At 37.4% G+C, this 21,053-nt stretch overlaps 1 protein-coding gene across 1 annotated transcript in view; it reads left to right on the forward strand.

Moving 5' to 3' along the window:
- The first annotated feature begins 4,351 nt into the window (after positions 1-4,351).
- Positions 4,352-21,053, forward strand: part of CELF2 (CUGBP Elav-like family member 2) — an 867,775-nt gene continuing 851,073 nt past the window's right edge. Inside the window, exon 1 of the mRNA XM_070471964.1 lies at positions 4,352-4,419. The gene's annotated coding sequence lies outside the window, so the exon portion shown is untranslated. The remainder of the gene's footprint in view (positions 4,420-21,053) is intronic.

The following is a 21,053-nucleotide window of genomic DNA, read 5'->3' on the forward strand; positions in this document are numbered from 1 at the left end:
CCTGCTCCTGACTTTCATCATTATCACTTCTCCACTGATCACTTTCTGGAGAACTTGACTGGGTTCTGGAGCTCCCCTCTACTTTGTCCAGTGAGCATGTCTCAGACCAACCACATCATCACACACTGTGCAAAACTTGCACCTCTCTGTAGCCCCCACAGGATAAGATGTGCTGCTATCCACTGCAGTACCCAAGCAAATGTCACCCCTTCTTTCAAACACAGATGTTTTCTGCGGATCCTATTCTCTAATCACTTTGTCTTTTTTTCCCCCTCTCCTTGGTCAGTGTGTTAGTCGCTCAATCACGTCTGACTCTGCAATCCCGTGGACAATAACCTGCCATGCTCCTCTGTCCTTGGGATCTCCCAGGCATGAATACTGGAGTGGGTCACCATTCCCTTCTCCCTTGGTCAGTGTAGGGATTATAATTTCTTTGGGGTTTCATCTTTGCACATACTATCTCAAAATACCATCTCTTGTCCACTGATTTGTGAGGAAGCTTTGCTTCTTAACAATATACTCTGCAAAATCTAGCTGCCACTTTAACCAGGTAATCAACATTTCTGAAAAGCACTGTAGTTTGGTATATGTCTCTCTAACTTGGGTGTTCTTTTCGTTTTCTGTAGCTTACTGTGTTCTCTGCTTGCATCCTGAATGTTTACTCTCCCTATCAAATGAAAAATGTATACTTTGAGTTTAGAAATAGAAATTAATATCATCTCCTATTATAAAGTGCCACGATCCTTGGTGGATCACATGTTCCTGGCACCACTAGTAAAGGGACATTATGTTTAATCATTTGAACCCACTCTCATCTGGGCTACCTTACACTTCAGAACTGAACTGAATTTAAAAGCACTTCATTTTTAGCATGTTTGCCAATCTTGGCATCTTTCTATGTTGGCAGCAAGATAGAAATGGCCTATGGATGTTTAAGGCATCATATAGCCTTTGTTCAATCTGGGTCAAATATTAGTTTCCAAGTTGATCCCTTTATAATCTAAATTCCCAGGCTAAACTCTCCACAGCTCTATGCGTATTTGGCGATACCAAATAAATCATTATGAAAATCCCATTAAAGTCAGGAATTCTGAGTTTCTATGTAAGCATACACTTAGAAACTCGTTAAACTTCATAAATTTGATAAAATTAATTTAACATTGCGAACCTGGTTCAAAAGACAACCTAGGGTCAGTAGGCCATTTTAATGAAGGTAGAGAGATGTTTTCTGGTTATTCAGGTTTAAGAGGGTTAATTATGGTACTGAAGTATAGCAATAAATGTGCATAATTTCTCAGAATTATATATTTTTAAGAAATTGTTCATGGGCTATTTTAGTCAATAATATAGTAGGGTCATAATAATGTAGTCAGGGTCATAATATATAATTCATTAAGGAGTGTTTTGCTGCTCCAAAGACAAAGCAATAAAATCACACTGAAGATAGTTGATTCAGAATTAGGGAGACATTTTCAAAAAGTAATAAAGTTATTTAAAAATCTGCAGTAAGTTTGAAAAGTATTTCATTGTCATTTATAACTGAAAAGGTAAAAATGTATTAATTTGAAACACATCAAAAAAATAAACCAACATTTCCTCCCCTCATATTGTTTTCATGGGCATGAACATTTAAATGGTATATCACATTAAACCTATTCAAAGAATCTCTTTGAAACACATTCAGTGTATTTCTTTAAGACACATTTCCACAATTTGAAAGCTATGCAACATATATCATCACATAGAGTTCCCTAACAATTTAGTAGGATGTTTATGAAGTGCTTTTTGTTTTTTTTCTAGATTGGCTACGAGATACATGATAAGCCAGTCCTTGGTGACCCAGCACCAAGCAGAAACTTTCAAAGTAACAAGCTAAATGTCTAGTGGAAACATGGGGCTCATCCATTTCCTAAATACTACTCCTGCTCTAAAGTTCAATGTCAAGACTTTTTAGTTGATTAAGACTAATATTTTGCTAATTGTATCCAGGCAGCACTGGCAACCATGAAAATATTCTTTCTTCTTCATTTAAAATAGAGATATTCAGAACACAAACCAACATGTGCTGATCTGTGCCTATCTGTATTTTATCTCACAGGATCTCACTGTGTTCTGTTATCCACAATGATATCAAAGTATTCCGTGTTGGCATGTTAGCTATAAAAAACATGTATCTGTAAAATAAGAAACCAACTAAAAAGAATCATTTATTTTTTTCCAGTTCTACATGTTTGTCCCTTTTGTGTGTATCTTCAGTTCTCCGTCGCCTTCTAGAACTCTTTAAAATGAAAGGGTTGATAAATATCCCTTGCATTTACAGAATGCGTCAGGAAAATAAAATCTCTCTTCAATTAAATCTTTTGAAAAAAAATCTATGCATGACACTTTCCAAACCAAAGCATAGGTTGGTTTTATTGCATTTGATGCTGTGACAAAGTACCCTAATTAGCACATTGGTGTAATTTACCACTGTTTCATTAAAGCTGATTGCCTAACTACCTGGGAAGTTAACATGGCTTCGTGAGTACTTGACCTGCCTTATTTTTCTCCACTACAGCTGTTTGTGGGAATGGAGCAAAAAGCATTCATTACTGATGAAGAAAAAATTCTGATAGAGATTTCAATACAAGAAAAAGATGTCATTTTGCTTTGAGAAACCTTAAACCCTTTCCATTTTTAATTGGGTTTGAATTTATTATGAGACCTCAAATGACAACGTGAATTCCTGGCACTCAACTAAATTTTTACCAATTTGGAAAACTAAATCATGTTCACTTAATTTATATTTGTATTCATTTCAGATGTGAAAATCTGACCTTAAAAAATGAAGTACTTTAAAGTCCACTAAATTAAGCCCATTTTTGGCCCGCAGGGATTGTACGAGTTAATGAAGAAATATTGAAATCCTTTGAAAGGGCTTGAGGTAGGGATAAGGGGGAAATATTTTTTAAAATAGGAAAACTAACAAGCAAGGGTAGATTAAATGCTATCATGTTGGTAAGAGTAATTTTCTTTAATGTCTTTAGCCACTGGCGAAAATCTATGTACATTTCATCTTTTATTCTTAACCACCCTGGCCCCAAATATATGGCATGACCTACTCATCAGCATGGTACTCTTTCTGATGTCAGAGCAGTAGAATGATGTAAGGAAAATCCATACTTCAACAGGAGAGACAACGTTATGTTCCATTTTAGAAGCAATGCTTCAGATTAAGAAGCAAACCTGCAGATACTTCATATTCCATGGAGGTTTGTAATATCATCATACCAAAATAGCCCATAACAGCCTCATCTGAAAAGAGCATTTAGAAAACAACAACAAAAAAACCTTATTGTAAATTCTGAGTAAGTCCTTAAAATCCTGACAAAAGAAGGATGGGTTTCATTATCTTTCATAACTCCTCTGTTACAGACTGACAATCTGCTGTGCATTAAGTAACCATTTTATTTTTGGTGCTAAAATTAAAGCAGTTTTCTAGAGAACACACCTCAGGTGAAGTTTGTAGTGGAGACCAAATTTATCTGTATAATTTTTAGCTCTTTGCCCAGTTCATGAATATGAATAGGAACTTTTTGGATCTGGCTGCAGACTTCTTACATTAATATTTCATCCTTCTTAGAAGTTGCTGGTGCTTGTGGAATCTTCTTCCTGGGCCCTTCTGTCCCTGGAATTATCCTCAACATCTCAACATTACATGCTCAGAAAAAAAGTATTAAAAGAAAAGTAGAAGCCCTAGTAATCTTGGTATTTCTATCATTCCTAGAAATTTCAGTGTTGACACGTTAAAGGGAAAGGCAGGAGAGAGTCTTTCTTGGAGAGGTGAACAGGACAGTGGGAGATGTACGGGATGGCAATAAACAGATGTAATAGTAAAATATCAATAATAGTAATAACTCATTATTACACAGATTAAGAAAAAAAGGAAAGACAAGAAAAACCCAAACAATAATCAAACCCCATCATCATGATCTATGGTGTATCAATTAAAATGGAAGGGAATTACATGCAAATGCTTCAAACAGAAAATGCCGAATACCTTTCCACTGATGATTTTTAGTTGTCAGGACAAGTGAGACCCAAACAGCGGACAGAATGGTCCCAGCATGCTTGTTGCCTTTTTTGTTTGCACAGTAGCTGTCAATTTCAGCCTTGCAGGTAGGGGAACCCAGCGGGAGGCAGGGGCGGGACCCAACCACGCAGGCTGAACTGAGAGCAAATTTAAATTACTGAGCCTTTTTTTTCCTTTTTTATTTTTCTACTCTGCGACAAACTGAAAAGATTCCAGCACGCTAATTTAACCACTCTGCTTTTTCTTTGCCTTTTTTTTTTTTTTTTGTCTCCCTGCTTCCAGGATAATTAAAAGAGAAACCTGTAAAGGCAACATTCCTGTGACCGAGTTGGTGCTGCTACGTGCTGGTAAGAAAACGCATTTAATTTTTTTTATCCTTTTTTTTTTTGCTTTTCCTTTTTTTAAAAAAAAATAAAAAGAACTGAAGGCTTTGTCTGTCTAATGCAGTCATAAGCGTGGCTTCCCTGCCGTGAGGGGTTAGCATGTAATGAAAAGGTGTAATTGCCTGATATGTGACCCTCGCGTCATACTTAAAACGGGTAATAACAGCATCCCTATGTACCCTGATGATGCTTCTCTCTGCGAATTGATGAGGCGCCCAGTTGCGACAGGGCTAAGACTGTCGCACTGTGGCAATGAGTCGCTGATCGTTTAAGGTTGGCGTTTCAGTGTCCTGTCAGGGAGAATTCTTGACTTCTCCAAGTTACTAGCTTTTGCAGGGTGTCGTGGGTTTTAATAGGTGCCTTACAGACCATAAATGTTTTATTATTTACTCGCCAAACAGGAAGTACAATGATGAAACTTTTTTTTTTAAAGTAACACTGTAATTATCCTAGACTTCCTTAGTCCAGATAATGAAACAGCCTAAAGTGAGTTCTGAGCAGTGTTATTTTAATCTCTTTCATCTACAACTCGTCAGGAGTTCATTAGACAGTCTGTGGACAGCCCAGATCATCAGGGGACCTTGAACTTGAGATGCCAACTTTATTCTTTAAAAGGAGAAATTTTAATTCAGCCCAATTAAATTCAACAAGTATTTCTTTATACCCTGCCTGGGGCTGGTACTGAGAGTGTTCTTGCCTGTTTTCTGGTATGGGAGGATGGAAGATTGAACCTAGATAATGTGAGTTTTGAGCAATTGGGTCTTCATTCTGCTGTTGGGATTGATCAGATCATTTAAGACCCATTTCAAAATGTATGACTGTTGACTCAAAGTTCCCAAGTTTATGTCTCTTACAATCCATGTACTTCTGTTCCTCTTGTGCATGTAAGTTTTGTTTACGCCAATTTGCAACTATGGTCAGTGCGTTTTAGACTTCACTTGAATAATATAAAGAAAGAAGAAAACATAGAAAACTTATCTGTCTTGCAAACTAAATATGTCATTTGTGCATACATCCATGGCAAACTTTGAGCTTACTTGGGTGCTAGCTTCAGAAGCAGGAAGACTCAAGGAAAGGTTGAGGTTGGTCAAGGACTGTACTTGGATTTAGGTCAAGAAACTTAGGAAGAAATGTTCTCTTTTATTGCCTTTAAAAAAACATATAAAGTGTCAAGGGATATATTTGTCTATTCCCCATGGTTGTTTGTAAACTGTGGTAGTTTTTGTTTTTATACTTTTTATTTTTAAGAGATAACTAAACATGCAGTGGGGAGATCTTTAAAAAGAGAATGTAGTTACCAAATGTCCATTAAGAACTTTTTCCAAAGAAAAAAATTTTCTTGTGAAAGTTTGAAGACTGTATGCCATTTGCATCTGGTAGAGAATGTGGCATTCTGTACACTGGTAACATTCTGTCCCTAGTCTCTGTAGCTATTCTAATTGTGTCGTTTCCACATTTAACAGCTCTGAACTGTGCCACCCCGTGAGTCCTCACCGATGCCCCCCAGATCACTTGAAATGTCTAAAAAGACCTTGGAACATTAGAAAATGTCAATTGTTAGAATAATTTCTGCCTCTTGCAACAAGAGAAAATACTATGGATTTAATAGTTCATTTTTAAAATCTGTTTTTATCCACCAGTAACTGTCTATTAGGAACATTTCAGTTATAATTGGAATAAATTGTTGCTCGGTAACAAGCAACTAACTCTGAAGCTACTTTCCATAGAAATCAGTGACTGGAAATAGCTACAAAGAGCTATACGCAAGTTAAACCGCAGCACTTGCATTTCTTAATTTTCTAAGAAAACACTCGTTTTTGAGTAGTTTTACTATTCTACTAAATTCTTGAAATTTTTAAAATCAAGGTACCTCTTCTATGAAAATTTCTAACTGATCAAAATCCCCAATATGAAAAATAAAGGCCAGAAGAACTTTGAAAAAAATTTTTCTTCTTGTTTCAAAATAAGGAAGGATAAGCACAACCTCTCAGTCTATGAGCGTTAACAAGATTCTGAGCTCGCAATACCATTATATGTGAAGAACTGCTATCATCTCTTGCAGAACGTAATGTAAAATTATGGGTTTCATTGTAGGACTCTGTCATTTGAACTAGTAATCAGTCCATAATTCTATAGATTGCTGCAGTTAAAATGATGCTTCCCTCCATTAATACAATATTGAATAACACTGAAATTACTTTAGTTAGAGTTTTACCCTATCCATTTTTTTCCAAGAGAAACAGAGCCAGTAATAACCCCCAATCCAGATATCTAAGTACACATAATATAAGAATGTCTTTTCTTCCTCCCTAGCTGAAGTGATATAACATTACAATTTCAAGAGAAAAATTCTTCAACAATGTTTCTGCTTTAGCTAAATTTCCCATTTAGCTTTTGTAGCAGTTGGAAATAGTTTTCACCTTATAATTGCGCAGGTGTTGAAATAGAAATTACCTTATGGAGAGGGGAAACACTGTTATTGACACATAGACATATGAACAGATAAAATTATATATGATGCTAGAATGAAAATGTCCAGCCCACATAAAAGTATAAGTAATATTTTCTGAATATATGATATTTGCTTAATTCATTATAAATGTTTACTGAGTATTAACAATGTTAGAATATATGGGAAATTGAATAATGACAAAGCCATATCATGGTCATGCAGGGGATTACAATGTAGTAGAAGTTTAATTGGTGTTTAAAAAAAAAGATGTAATTTGAGCAATTAGCCTACAACCAACTTAATGTCATGTTAGGTTCTTGAGATCAGGAAAAATTATAATTTATTGTTTCTGACCTTTTGGAACCATTATATTCTTCATGTCCCACTTTCGCTTCAGTTCATCTTCTATAATCACATGTTTTCCATTTCTTGTGTTTTTAAAAGATTATCATTAGACATATAGTTTATATCTGTATTTTTTCCACTATATACGAAAGGAAGCAAGAAGCAGTAAACTGGGTATCAGGAGATAGCCATCCCAACCCCTAAATACCCACTGACTTTGTTACTGAATCTTGTGGGGCCTCTGTCTCCACATTGTTACAGAGAGGAAGTGGCCTCACCCAACAGGAGACATCTTTCAGTTCCAGCAAGGTGAAGATGGGTACCTTCTAAGGCAGAGAAAAAGGAGTGCCAGTTATGGACCACAGTGGTCCAGCTTTCTAAACAAAGTACAAGAGCATCATCATCAATGAGTAAACTACAATGCCGAGCCTCTCTGTTGGGGCTGAGTTGATGTGTGGTTATGCCAACCCCTTGATTTCATTCTGTTTACTCTTCACTGACACAGTAATGCCCACAGGACTGGAGAGAAACATTTCAACAGAACAGCAAGTGTGTGTAAAAAACACTGTTCCACCACCTACTGAAATGATTCTTACATGGGACCCAAGAAAATAAAGAGAATATCTTTCTACTTAAAACCAAAATATAGAGCAATGCTTTTCTTAAAGACATAAAAAATTATTATGTTTATACTAGTATCCATCTTAATAACACTTTAAGCATGAAATAATTTTTGAAACAGTTAGAGTTTACAACCTATACATTAATAATAGAAAATATATGGGTAAAATTAGAATATTTTCTAAAGCCAGTTTCTTAAATATCCATCTTATATTTCTCACATAAATATACAAATGCTTAGGTATACTAAATCTCATAAGCCTTTGTTTTCTCCATGCTTCCTTGGTTTCCTATTGTTTGTATAAAAAGAAGATGAAAAGAATACATGGGATGTATACATATTAGAAAGTAGTTTAATTGTTTTTTCTTTATTCCCATCCAACTATGAATTAATCTTTTAGAAACTCAGGTTTGGAAGGAGATAAAAAGAAATTGAGTTGCTCTTAGATTATTTCTATTGGAAGAGTAGCAAGACAAAAGGACTTGTAAGTTCTTATTTAATTCAAAATTTGTTCTTAAAGGCAATGATAGACCCTTGTTAAAGAAAGAGATATGGTTCCTATCCTCAAAAAGCTTAAAATATAAGATGTTTTGAAACAACTGATCATAAAATGTATCCTTACAAGTGGCTTTAAGCATTATGTAGACAAATTTCGAGTGCTCCAATAGAAACGAAGGAGGGGACAAGTAAGATTGGTGGATTCCAGAAAAAACTGTTCTAACCAAGATACACTAACTCTTTCTAAAGTGAAAAAAATTCTTTTTTTTTCTATTTCTTCCTGTCTTTGGGTAGTGGAAATAAGGAAGTTCTTGGCTTATCTAGAATTTTATAATAACTTCCTGACTGGTCCTATGCTTCTACTCCAGTCTTCTTAACACAGCAGGCTGAGTGGTCCATTAGAGATGAGAGCTGTGTTGTATCACTCCTGTGTTCAAAACACTGCAATAAAGATACCTTGAAAGAAAAAAAAAAAAAAACAGATACCTTGAAAACTGATAACAGTGGTTGTATCCAGGACAGGAACACATGGGTGGGAGGGAGGGCACAGGGTGAAAGAAAGACTTACATTGACGGTGTAGCCTTTTGTACTTTATGAGTTTTTATATCATCTCCACATTTTACCCATCTGATTTTTAAATTTTTTTATTTTTAATTGGAGGATAATTGCTTTACAAACTGATTTTAATTTAATTGTCACTTTTACAAAAATCTCTGCATGTTTTCCTGCTCATTCAGAGAAGAAGTCAATTCCTTAAAAGATTATACTAGGGCGAGCATGTAATTTTTCACTTTAACCTGAACACTTTTGGCAGTAAAAGGCAGTAATGTTCGTAACTATCATGGTGTGAGAAGCATACGGTAGAGCCGTCCAGGGCCAACAAGCACCTACCTAACCCTGCACATCCTGCTGACTCTCTCATCACCTCCTTTTTCCCAGTGCACTTCACGTACATTCATGGACTTATACACAGAGCATACCACATATGCTCTGACCTCAGGACCTTTGAACTTGCTTTTCTCTAGGTCTAAGTTATTCTCCTAAATGTCTTTAACAATTACTTGCTCACTTCATGTTTTGTCCAAATGTCACCCTCTCTTATGACGCTATTATAAATACAACTCACCCTCACCTTCCCTGTCCTTCTTTTACTACTTTGTTTTTCTCCATAGGATATATCACCATCTACTATAGTGTATAGTCTACTTTGTCATTTGTTTATTGTTAGACTCTCTCCATTAAAATAAATGTTTATAAAGGCAGACATTCTGTTCTGTTTATTGCCGAATCCCTGGCATCTAGATATACCCGGCACATAGCAGGCACTCAATAAATATTTGTTTAATGAATGTTTAATGTTACCAAAACTGTCAACATCATCCTAGTCAGTAGACTTAGGCTGAGTTCCAGACTAAGTTTCAGAAGCTGGGTCTGAGTGCAGAAGTGCAGGATACTGGCTCAGAGATGTGGGGAACACAGTCAGGGAGGCTCAGAAAGACAGATTCAGAAACAGATAAGGTCAAAAACTGAAATAGAAGAGCCAAACAAGTATCACGTTCAAGGGTGCAGATGAAGACACAAAGACAGGTAGAGACAGAAGACATGACAGAGGTGACATGAGGCAACAAATAAGTTTCATAAGACAGATGGCACATGTGGGCAGTAATTGATTTCTACATGTGTGCAGAATTTATTGGACTGTGGACTGGATCATCAGGAATCATTTATATATTTCTCACACTGTACATGTGGCTTTGCTCGAATCTCCAGAGGACTTTCCTAAGGAACATCTGTAGTTGACTTGAACAGTAATGAACTGATCTGATAAGTGATAGTCAGAGAAAAGAAAGCCAAGTTTGAAGGAATTGGGAAACACTGTACTAAAGTTGCTTTTATAACCATAATATTCAGTCTGACATTTTCTGGGTACTTTTTAAGTAGCCCTTGACTAGTATGAATCACATACCTGAGAATCTGCCAGTTATAGTATGATATAAGCAGGCCACAGAGAAATTCATGAAACAAGTTCTTTTGTTCAATTTTGTTTGATAGGGCCATATTTGTATATGTATTTGTATGTTAAAAATATTTGTATATTAAAACAGTCCTGTGTTCTGCAGATGACATTATAAGGAGATAATGCTCTCTGAACATTCATCTTTTTAAAGGTTATTATAAAAAATTAAGGTGAGATAGCATTCTTTTCTGGCAAGGAGATAATTTGCAGATAAATGATTTTCTGAGTATTTTTATCACACTATGCCTATTATCTAGAGGACCAATGTAAGTGAGGAGTTGGAGGTGAATCACCAAAATTCTGGCCTCACTTTGAAAGATATTTGCTAGGTATTTTAATCAACTGAATTGGTATGTAATTTGCATACAGTAAAGTGGATCCATGTTAAGTGTACAATTTGATATCGCTCAGCAGGTAAAGAATCCGCCTGCAATGCAGGAGACACAGATTCGATTCCTGGGTTGGGAAGATCCCCTGGAGGAGGAAATAGCAACCCACTCCAGTATTCTTGCCTGGGAAATCCCATGGACAGAGGAGCCTGGCAGACTACAGTCCAAAGGGTCACAAAGAGTAGGACACAACTGAACAACTAAACATACACACACACTGATGTGAACACTGTGGAACCACCATAACAATTAAGATATAGAACATTCCAGCCACATAAAAGTTTTCTATTTGCATCAGCCCTATCCTCCAGGCCTAGCCTTTAGGCCACCACTGATTTGCTTTCTGTCACTATAGATTGTCGACATTTTATTAAGTTTTATAAGTGCAATCATAGAGTGTGTAGCATCATGCCTTTAAGATCCATACATATTGTTACATAGATTTTTAATTGGTGAGTGGCATTCCATTATACCAATATTTGACATTTCACCTCATTCATTCATCCGTTGATGGACATGTGGGTAGTTTCCATTAGGAAGCTATTATAAACAAAGCTCATGAGCATCCATATACAAGTCTTTATGCTGTGTGGCATGTGGGATCTTCTCAGATCAGGGATTGAACCCATGTCCCCTGCACTGGCAGCAGATTCTTTGCCACTGGACCACCATGGAAGTCCTCTTTCTGTATTTTTAATGGTGTCTTTCAAAAAGCACCATTTTAAAACTTAAATTAATCCAATTTAAACATACCATACAACCAATGTACCAGTTTTTTTTTCTTTTATAGTTCATACATTTTTCGTTCTAAGAAATCCTTAATTGTTAGAAGATGACAAAGATTTTTCTTCTGTGCTTTCCTCTATATCTTTTATAATTGTAGTTTTTATGTATAGATCTCTTATTCATCTCTATTTTTATGTTTGATATGAGATAAAAATCAAGGCCTTTTTTTAGTATATAGATACCCAATTGCTCTAGCACCATTACTGAGAAACTTACTCTGTTTGCCTTTTAATTGCCTTGGACTATTTGTCAAAAATCAGTTGACCACATAAGTGTTAAAATAGGTAATATAATTACTCCAACTTTCTCTTTCTCAAAATTGTTGTTTGTTCCCTCAGTTGTCATCATTTCCATATGAATTTTAGAAGTAGCTTATAAAATTTTTCCCCAATAAAATTCCTGCTGAAATTTTTATTGCATTTGCATTGATATAGTTCAATTTGTAGAACTGACATTTCAAGTACATTGATTCTTCCTACGAGTATTAATTTAGTTGTTTTCCATTAATTGGTTGTTCTTTAGTTTGAGCAAAGATTATAGTTTTGAGCATACACGTATTTTTCCAGTTTATTAAACTTATCCCTAACCCTAAATATATAATATTTTTGAATATTATTAAAGTGGAATTATATTTCACTTTTAAACGTCTGTTGCTTTCATATATATATACATGTATATGTATACACACACACACACACACACACACACACACACACACATACACTACTGGTGTTTGTATCATGGCCTTCTATACTGCTATCTTCACAAATTTACTTTCAGTTCTAGTGGTTCTAGCAGATTTTTCCCACTTTCTGTTTATCCAAAAGTGTTTTAATTTAATTTTAATTTTATTTTTTAAGATAACTTCATTAAACATGGAATTTATTATTGACAACCTTGTTTTTGTTTCAACACTTTTATTGTATCATTGCAATATCTTTTGGCCTCCACAGTTCCTTAGAGTGGGCTGTAAACTGTATTTTATTCTGCCATCTCCAATCTCCTGTTGAGCCTATCTAGTCAATTTTTTAAATTTACCAAATTTTTTAGTTTCAGATTTCTATTTTTTTGTGGATGCTTCTCTTTTGAGACTTTGGTGTTTTTCACTCATTGATACTATACTTTAATTCTTTGAACATATTTTATAAATCTCTGCTTTAAAGTTTTCATTTGCTAAATTCAAGCTTTGGGATCATTGGGAGTCAGTTTCTACTGATTGCCTTTCTTCCTGTTTATGAGTCACACTTTCCGCTGCCTTTGCATGTCTAGTAATTTTTGGTTGTAAATTGAATATTTAAGATAACACATTGCTGTGACAGTGAATTCTGTGGTGTTCTGAAAATTGTGTTTTTTTTATTCCAGTATTCAGTTAATCCACTTGTATGTGAACTGCAATATGTGCTTCCTCTGTAGTATTTAGCTACTGGTATCTCTGGTCGGTTCTTATACCTTCCAAATGCTACTTTACTAGCTTGACCTCCTGGAGATCTCCCCTGGGCCTGTGTAATTTGGCAACTAGGGACTTTGGCAAAGATTTTACTCATATTTGGGGGCTTACCTTTTCGATGGTTTCTTTGCTTCTAGGAATTTCCTTCCAAATCTAGCTTCTATGGCATCGCCTTAGCATCTCTCTTCTGACACTTTAAATCCCTGAGGCTTCAGCTTTCTTCTGGCTATGTTTTATATAACTGCAAAATGTATTCAACTTTAAAAGCAGCAAAAGCATGTATTTTGGGCCATGCATCTTTCATCTTTCGGTAGTAGATTCCTCTTTGACCTCTTCTTGTTTTATTGTCAAGCCTTATAGAATTTCTTTTCACCATGCATAGTTTATCTGTCAGCCAGACACTATGGATTTTTGGTTTCATTTCTCTACAATTAACTTCCTTTCAGCACTTCATCTTTACATTTCCAGTGTTGAACTCTGATCTCTGCAACCATTTGCTGACAAGGCTGTGTTTTTCCTCGGCCATTTTCTTCCACAAGAGCCATGAGGATTGGGAAATCCCTTACATTCCTTACCTTTTATAATTATGAGTTTGTTTGTTTTTTTCCCCAAGAATAAACAATCTCTAGTTTTTGTATACTTATGGACATATTCCAGTATCAATGAACTATTAGAGTCTTTTTATGTGTATCCAGTATTTATAATTTTATCTGGAATTTTATCTGGAAAGGGTTTGTACAACCACTGAACTCCCCTGCCATAACTATAAACTCTTTTTATAAGCATATTGATATATTTTCTGTGTCTGAAATAACAGGGACTACAGTATTTAAAAAGTAAGAAATAATCCAAAGAGTAAGCTCTTTGGCTTTTTCATATATGTCACTTTTAAACCTGCACTACAGTCATTACATACGCTTATTAAATGGCTAATACATTCACATCTTACTCATTTTAAGAATTGGCAGCATTGAATTTTATTAAAAGGGCTATAAATGAACAGCATTTCATGGGATTTTTTTTTTCTACTTTAGAACAAACTAGCAAGATTCCAACCCACAAATCTAACAATTTCAAGGTCTTATTGTAGCTATGAGGCTTTAAGTGATGGTAATAATTGTGTTAGCTCCACATGGAAGATAGACAATTAAGTCATCAGTTATTTATTCTCAGGCTTCACTTCAGTTCAGTCACTCAGTTGTGTCCAACTCTTTGTGACCCCATGGACTGCAGCACGCCAGGCCTCCCTGTCCATCACAAACTCCTGGAGTTTACTCAAACTCATGTCCATTGAGTCGGTGATGCCATCTAACCATCTCACCCTCTGTCATTCCCTTTTCCTCCCACCTTCAATCTTTCCCAGCATCAGGGTCTTTTCAAATGGGTCAGTTCTTCGCATCAGGTGGCCAAAGTATTGGAGTTTCAGCTTCAGCATCAGTCCTTCCAAAAAATATTCAGGACTGATTTCCTTCAGGATAGACTCATTGGATCTCCTTGCAGTCCAAGGGACTCTCAAGAGTCTTCTCCCAACACCACAGTTCAAAAGCATCAATTCTTCAGCACTCAACTTTCTTTATAGTCCAACTCTCACATCCATACATGACCACTGGAAAAACCATAGCTTTGACGAGACAGACCTTTGTTGGCAAAGTAATGTCTCTGCTTTTTAATATGCTGTCTAGGTTGGTCATAACTTTTCTTCTAAGGAGCAAGCATCTTTTAATTTTATGGCTGCAGTCACCATCTGAAGTGATTTTGGAGCCACAAAATACAAAGTCTGTCACTGTTTCCACTGTTTCCCCATCTATTTCCCATAAAGTGATGGGACCAGATGCCATGATCTAAGTTTTCTGAATGTTGTGTTTTAGGCCAGCTTTTTCACTCTCTTCTTTCACTTTCATCAAGAGGCTCTTTAGTTCTTCTTGGCTTTCTGCCTTAAGGGTGGTGTCATCTGCATATCTGAGGTTATTGATATTTCTCCCAGCAATCTTGATTCCAGCTTGTGCTTCATCCAGCCCAGCGGAAGGATGACACGCAAATCTGGACCTTTAAAACCACTAGACTCTACACCTGGACATCACCAGATGGTCAACACCGAAATCAGATTGATTATATTCTTTGCAGCCAAAGATGGAGAAGCTCTATACAGTCAGCAAAAACAAGACCAGGAGCTGACTGTGGCTCGGATCATGAAATCCTTATTGCCAAATTCAGACTTAAACTGAAGAAAGTAGGGAAAACTGCTAGACCATTCAGGTATGACCTAAATCAAACCCCCTATGACTTTACAGTGGAAGTGAGAAATAGATTTAAGAGACTAGATCTGATAGACAGAGAACCTGATGAACTATGGATGGAGGTTTGTGACATTGTACAGGAGACAGGGATCAAGACCATCCCCGTGGAAAAATTCAATAAGGCAAAATGGTGTCTGAGGAGGCCTTACAAATAGCTGTGAAAAGAAGAGAAGAAAAAGCAAAGGAGAAAAGGAAAGATACTCCCATTTGAATGCAGAGTTCCAAAGAATAGCCAGGAGCTATAAGAAAGCCTTCCTCAGTGATCAACGCAAAGAAATAGAGGAGAAAAACAGATTGGGAAAGACTAGAGATCTCTTCAAGAAAATTAGAGATATCAAGGGAAAATTTCAGGCAAAGATGGGTTTGATAAAGGACAGAAATGATTTATGGACCTAACAGAAGCAGAAGATATTAAGAAGAGGTGGCAAGAATACACAGAAGAACAGTTCAAAAAAGATCTTCACGACCCAGATAATCACAATGGTGTGATCACTCACCTAGAGCCGGACATCCTGGAATGTGAAGTCAAGTGGGCCTTAGGAAGCATCACTACGAACAAAGCTAGTGAATGTTATGGAATTCCAGTTGAGCTATTTCAAATCCTGAAAGATGATGCTGTGAAAGTGCTACACTCAATATGCCAGCAAATTTGGAAAACTCAGCAGTGGTCACAGGACTGGAAAAGGTCAGTTTTCATTCTAGTCCCTAAGAAAGGCAATCCCAAAGAATGCTCAAACTACCGCACAATTGCACTCAGCTCACACGCTAGTAAAGTAATGCTCAAAATTCTCCAAGTCAGGCTTTAGCAATACGTGAACCGTGAACTTCCAGATGTTCAAGCTGGTTTTAGAAAAGGTAGAGGAACCAGAGATCAAAGTGCCAACAGCCACTGGATCATTGAAAAAGCAAGAGAGTTCCAGAAAGACATCTATTTCTGCTTTATTGACTACGCCAAAGCCATTGACTGTGTGGATCACAATAAACTGTGGAAAATTCTGAAAGAGATGAGAATACCAGACCACCTGACCTGCCTCTTGAGAAACCTGTATGCAGGTCAGAAAGCAACAGTTAGAACTGGACATGGAACAACAGACTGGTTTCAAATAGGAAAAGGAGTACGTCAAGGCTGTATATTGTCACCCTGCTTCTTTAACTTCTATGCAGAGTACATCATGAGAAACGCCGGGCTGGAGGAAGCACAAGCTGGAATCAAGATTGCTAGAAGAAATATAAATAACCTCAGATATGCAGATGACACCACTCTTATGGCAGAGAATGAAGAGGAACTAAAAAGCCTCTTGATGAAATTGAAAGAGGAGAGTGAAAAAGTTGGCTTACAGCTCAACATTCAGAAAACTAAGATCATGGCATCTTGTCCCATCACTTCATGGGAAATAGATGGGGAGACAGTGGAAACAGTGTCAGACTTTATTTTTTTGGGCTCCAAAATCACTGCAGATGGTGATTGCAGCCATGAAATTAAAAGACGCTTACTCCTTGGAAGGAAAGTTATGACCAACCTAGATAGCATATTAAAAAGCAGAGACATTACTTTGCCAACAAAGGTCCATCTGGTCAAGGCTATGGTTTTTCCAGTGGTCATGTATGGATGTGAAAGTTGGACTTTGAAGAAAGCTGAGTGCCGAAGTATTGATGCTTTTGAACTGTGGTGTTGGAGAAGACTCTTGAGAGTCCCTTGGACTGCAGGGAGATCCAACCAGTCCATCCTAATGGAGATCAGTCCTGGGTGTTCATTGGAAGGACTGATGCTGCAGCTGAAACTCCAGTACTTTGGCCACCTCATGCGAAGAGTTGACTCATTGGAAAAGACCCTGATGCTGGATTGGGGTCGGAGGAGAAGGGGACGACAGAGTATGAGATGGCTGGATGGCATCACCAACTTGATGGGCATGAGTTTGAGTAAACTTCGGGAGCTGGTGATGGACAAGAAGGCCTGGCGTGCTGCAATTCATGGGGTCGCAAAGAGTCGGACATGACTGAGAGACTGAACTGAACTGATCAGAAGAAAGTCAATACCACCAAAAGAAACTAGGCAATCTCTGTATCAATTCGTTAATACTCTCCCCAAAATGAATGCTATTTAAAATGAAAATTGACAGATACACATAAAAGAATATGCTTGGTGAGAACAAGGAGTTCACTTGTATCTATGAAGATACATATTAAAGTGGACATCCTTGCCATCGGGATACTACTGTGGCTTGTGTTGTGTCTCCCTGCAAAAGGGTAATACTGATGTTTTAATCCTCAGGACCTCACAGTGTGACCATAGCAGAAAAAGAATCATTACAGATGAAATTGGTAAAGTTATGATGAGATCATTCTGGCATAAATTGAGCCCCCAGTCCAGTATGACTGGTGTCCATAGGAACATAGACATGTGATGACAGAGACACACAAATACAACACCTTGTGACAGTGAAACCGAAGATTAGGTTTATGCAGCTGCAAGCCAAGGAGCATCAAAGATGCTGCTGAGTCACCAGAACCTGGAAGGAGGCAGGAAAGAGTTCCATTGTAAGATTCAGAAGGAACATGGCCCTGCTAACACCTTGATTTTGAACATGTAGCCTCCAGGACTGTGAGGCAATAAATTTCTGTTGTTTTAAGCCACTCGGTTTGTGGTACTTTTTAAGACAACCCTAGGAAACTAATAAAAGTGCCACTGCTAAATAGATAATTTGAAAAATTTAGTAAAGATAGTTTTCTAAGGTGGAGAAGGCAATGGCAGCCCACTCCAGTACTCTTGCCTGGAAAATCCCACGGACAGAGGAGCCTGGTAGGCTGCAGTCCATGGGGTCACTAGGAGTCAGACATGACTTCGCTTTCACTTTCACTTTCATGCACTGGAGAAGGAAATGGCAACCCACTCCAGTGTTCTTGCCTGGAAAATCCCAGGGACGGGGGAGCCTGGTGGGCTGCCGTCTATGGGGTCACACAGAGTCTGACACAACTGAAGCATCCTAGCAGTAGCAGCAGTCTTCTAAGGGAATATCTTAAGAATGAAATCTTGGTGAGGATGGCATTGTATGTTGAAGAGATGTTTGGTTGTTCCTGATGCTCTTAAGGCTTTTTTTAATGCAATAGTTATATGTCTATGTTTATTCATTATATTTGCCATATAGCTCAAGGGAAATAATCATTAAATCATTGAAGGGGAAACTGAGATTCCTTATGACAAATTATTTGTGCAGAGTCACATACTAAGCTCTGGGAGAGCAGGGAAAAAAAAAAAGAGAGAAGCATGTCATTTTCCACTTCCAGTTTGTCCTCTAAGCTGTATATGGTTCATTCATATTAAATATCTGATATATAATGCAAATTATTAATTATTAAAAAATCAACATCTAGAATAGAAAGAGTTTGAACTGAGAAAAACTAGAAACTATAACTTAAGTGCAAATTTCTTGGGTGCTGTTTTTAATTTTATAACAGTGCTGTTTTCTGTAAGATTGTCAAGGAAGAGCTCTCTGGGGGAGGTAATAGATTCTAGAGTGATGTGAATGAGGAAGATGTAGGAAATTGAGGGTAATAGTATCCAAGGGCAAAAGGAAAAACAGCATACAAAAAAGCACTATAACAAGAACAAGTGTCAAAGAGTAAGCTATCAGCATGACTAGAGAAGAGCAGCAATGAAGAGAATAGCAGGAAAGAAGAGGCCATACCCTGTAGACAGAAGTTGACAAACTTTTTCTGTAAATTTCTAGATGTGAACATTTTAGGCTCTGTGGGCCATAAGGTCTAGGTAACAGCTCATTTCTCTGCTGTGGGAAAGCAACTATAGACAATATGTAACTAAATCAACATGACTGTTCCAATAAAACTTTATTTGTGGACACTGAAATTTGAATTATATGTAATATTCATGTGGCAATTTAAAAATATAAAAGCCATGGGTGAAACAAAAGCAACAATTTGCCACCGCCTGCTCTGGGGCATTGGGGGACATGGTGAGGGCTTGTGATAAAATTCTCTGTGTGAGAGGACGTCATCAGGAGGGCTTTGAACTGAGGAGTGACAAGATTTGACTATTAATTTCAAAGGATCGTCGTGGCTACTCTGTGGAGAGTGGACTGTTGGCTGAGAACGCATGGTGGCAGGAGGACAGCTGGACCAGTCCTCTAACAGAGGATGAGGCCAGGACTGGGATGTTAGCTGTGGAAGTGATGAAAAGGGGGCAGCCTTAGGACATAATTCAAAAGATCTGAAAGATTTCTCTAATGAATTGGGAATGTTGCCCTAACATAGAGGTCTGCAGAAAAGATGGGGAAGAGGATTGACAAGATTTCAGGGTCAGAGTCTCCAAAATAGTATTTCAAAAAATAGTTCAGGAGCCTTCATATTGGAAAGGATCATTATGGGCTATATTTTGAACATCCCCCCCCCCCCCCCAAGTTACATTTCTAGAGCACTTTGCTGTGAACCCAGGTAATGACTTCCCTCTACATCTCTCTGATTTGGGTAGGGCAGTTGTTATGTTCACTCTTAAAAATCAGGCAGGAGACAGAAAGGGAATACAAAACTCACACAGAAGCACGCAATGGGCTCCTTCTTGATCTCATCTTCAGTTCCATGTTCTCTGACACCTTGACTGGGACCCACACCAGTTTCCCTCTGGCTCACTTATATGGGTGTAAACATATATATTTTTTTTTAAAGGCAACCTATTGAGTTAACCATAATACAAGTCAGTTATTGGGACCGTTTTTCAAGCTCTCATGCTTGGCCACTCAGAGAAAAACAGTTGAAAAGTTAAGCAAAGTGAAAAGGCAAGCTTCAGAATGGGAGAAGATAATAGCATATGAAACAACTGACAGAGAATTAATCTCCAAAATATACAAGGAGCTCATGCAGCTCAATAGCAAGAATGAACAACCCAATCAAAAAGGGGGCTAAAGAACTAAACAGACATGTCTCCAAAGAAGACATACAGATGACTAATAAACACATGAAAAGTTGCTCAACATCACTCATTATTAGAGAAATGCACACCCACAAGGGGGTGTCATCTCACACCAGTCAGGATGGCTACTGTCAAAAAGTCTACAAACAGTAACTGCTGGAGAGGGTGTGGAGAAAAGGGAACCCTCTTACACTGTTGGTGGGAATGAAAACTAGTACAGCCACTGTGGAGAACAGCATGGAGATTCCTTAAAAAACTGGAAATAGAACTGCCATATGACCCAGCAATCCCTTTGCTGAGTATACACACCGAGGAAACAAGAGTTGAAAGAGACACGTGCACCCCAATGTTCATTGCAGCACTGTTTACAATAGCCAGGACATGGAAGCAACCTAGATGTCCATTGACAGACAAATAGATAAGAAAATAGTGGTACATATACTCAATGGAATATTATTCAGCTATAAAAAGGAACACATTTGAGTCAGTTCTAATGAGGTGGATAAACCTGGAGTCTATTATGCAGAGTGAAGTGAGTCGGAAAGAGAAACACCAATACTGTATATTAGCACATATATAATGGAATTTAGAAAGATGGTAACAACGATCCTATATGCGAGGCAGCAAGAGATACAGATGTAAAGAACAGACTTTTGGACTCTGTGGGAGAAGGCAAGGGTGGGATGATTTGAGAGAATAGCGTTGAAACATGTATATTACTGTACATAAAGCAGATGACCAGTGTAAGTTTGATGCATGAAGCAGGGGACTCAAAGTCAGTGCTCTGGGACAACCCAGAAGGATGGGGTGGGGAGGGACG

This window comes from Odocoileus virginianus, chromosome 9, assembly GCF_023699985.2.
Source record: "Odocoileus virginianus isolate 20LAN1187 ecotype Illinois chromosome 9, Ovbor_1.2, whole genome shotgun sequence".
NCBI lineage: Eukaryota > Metazoa > Chordata > Mammalia > Artiodactyla > Cervidae > Odocoileus > Odocoileus virginianus.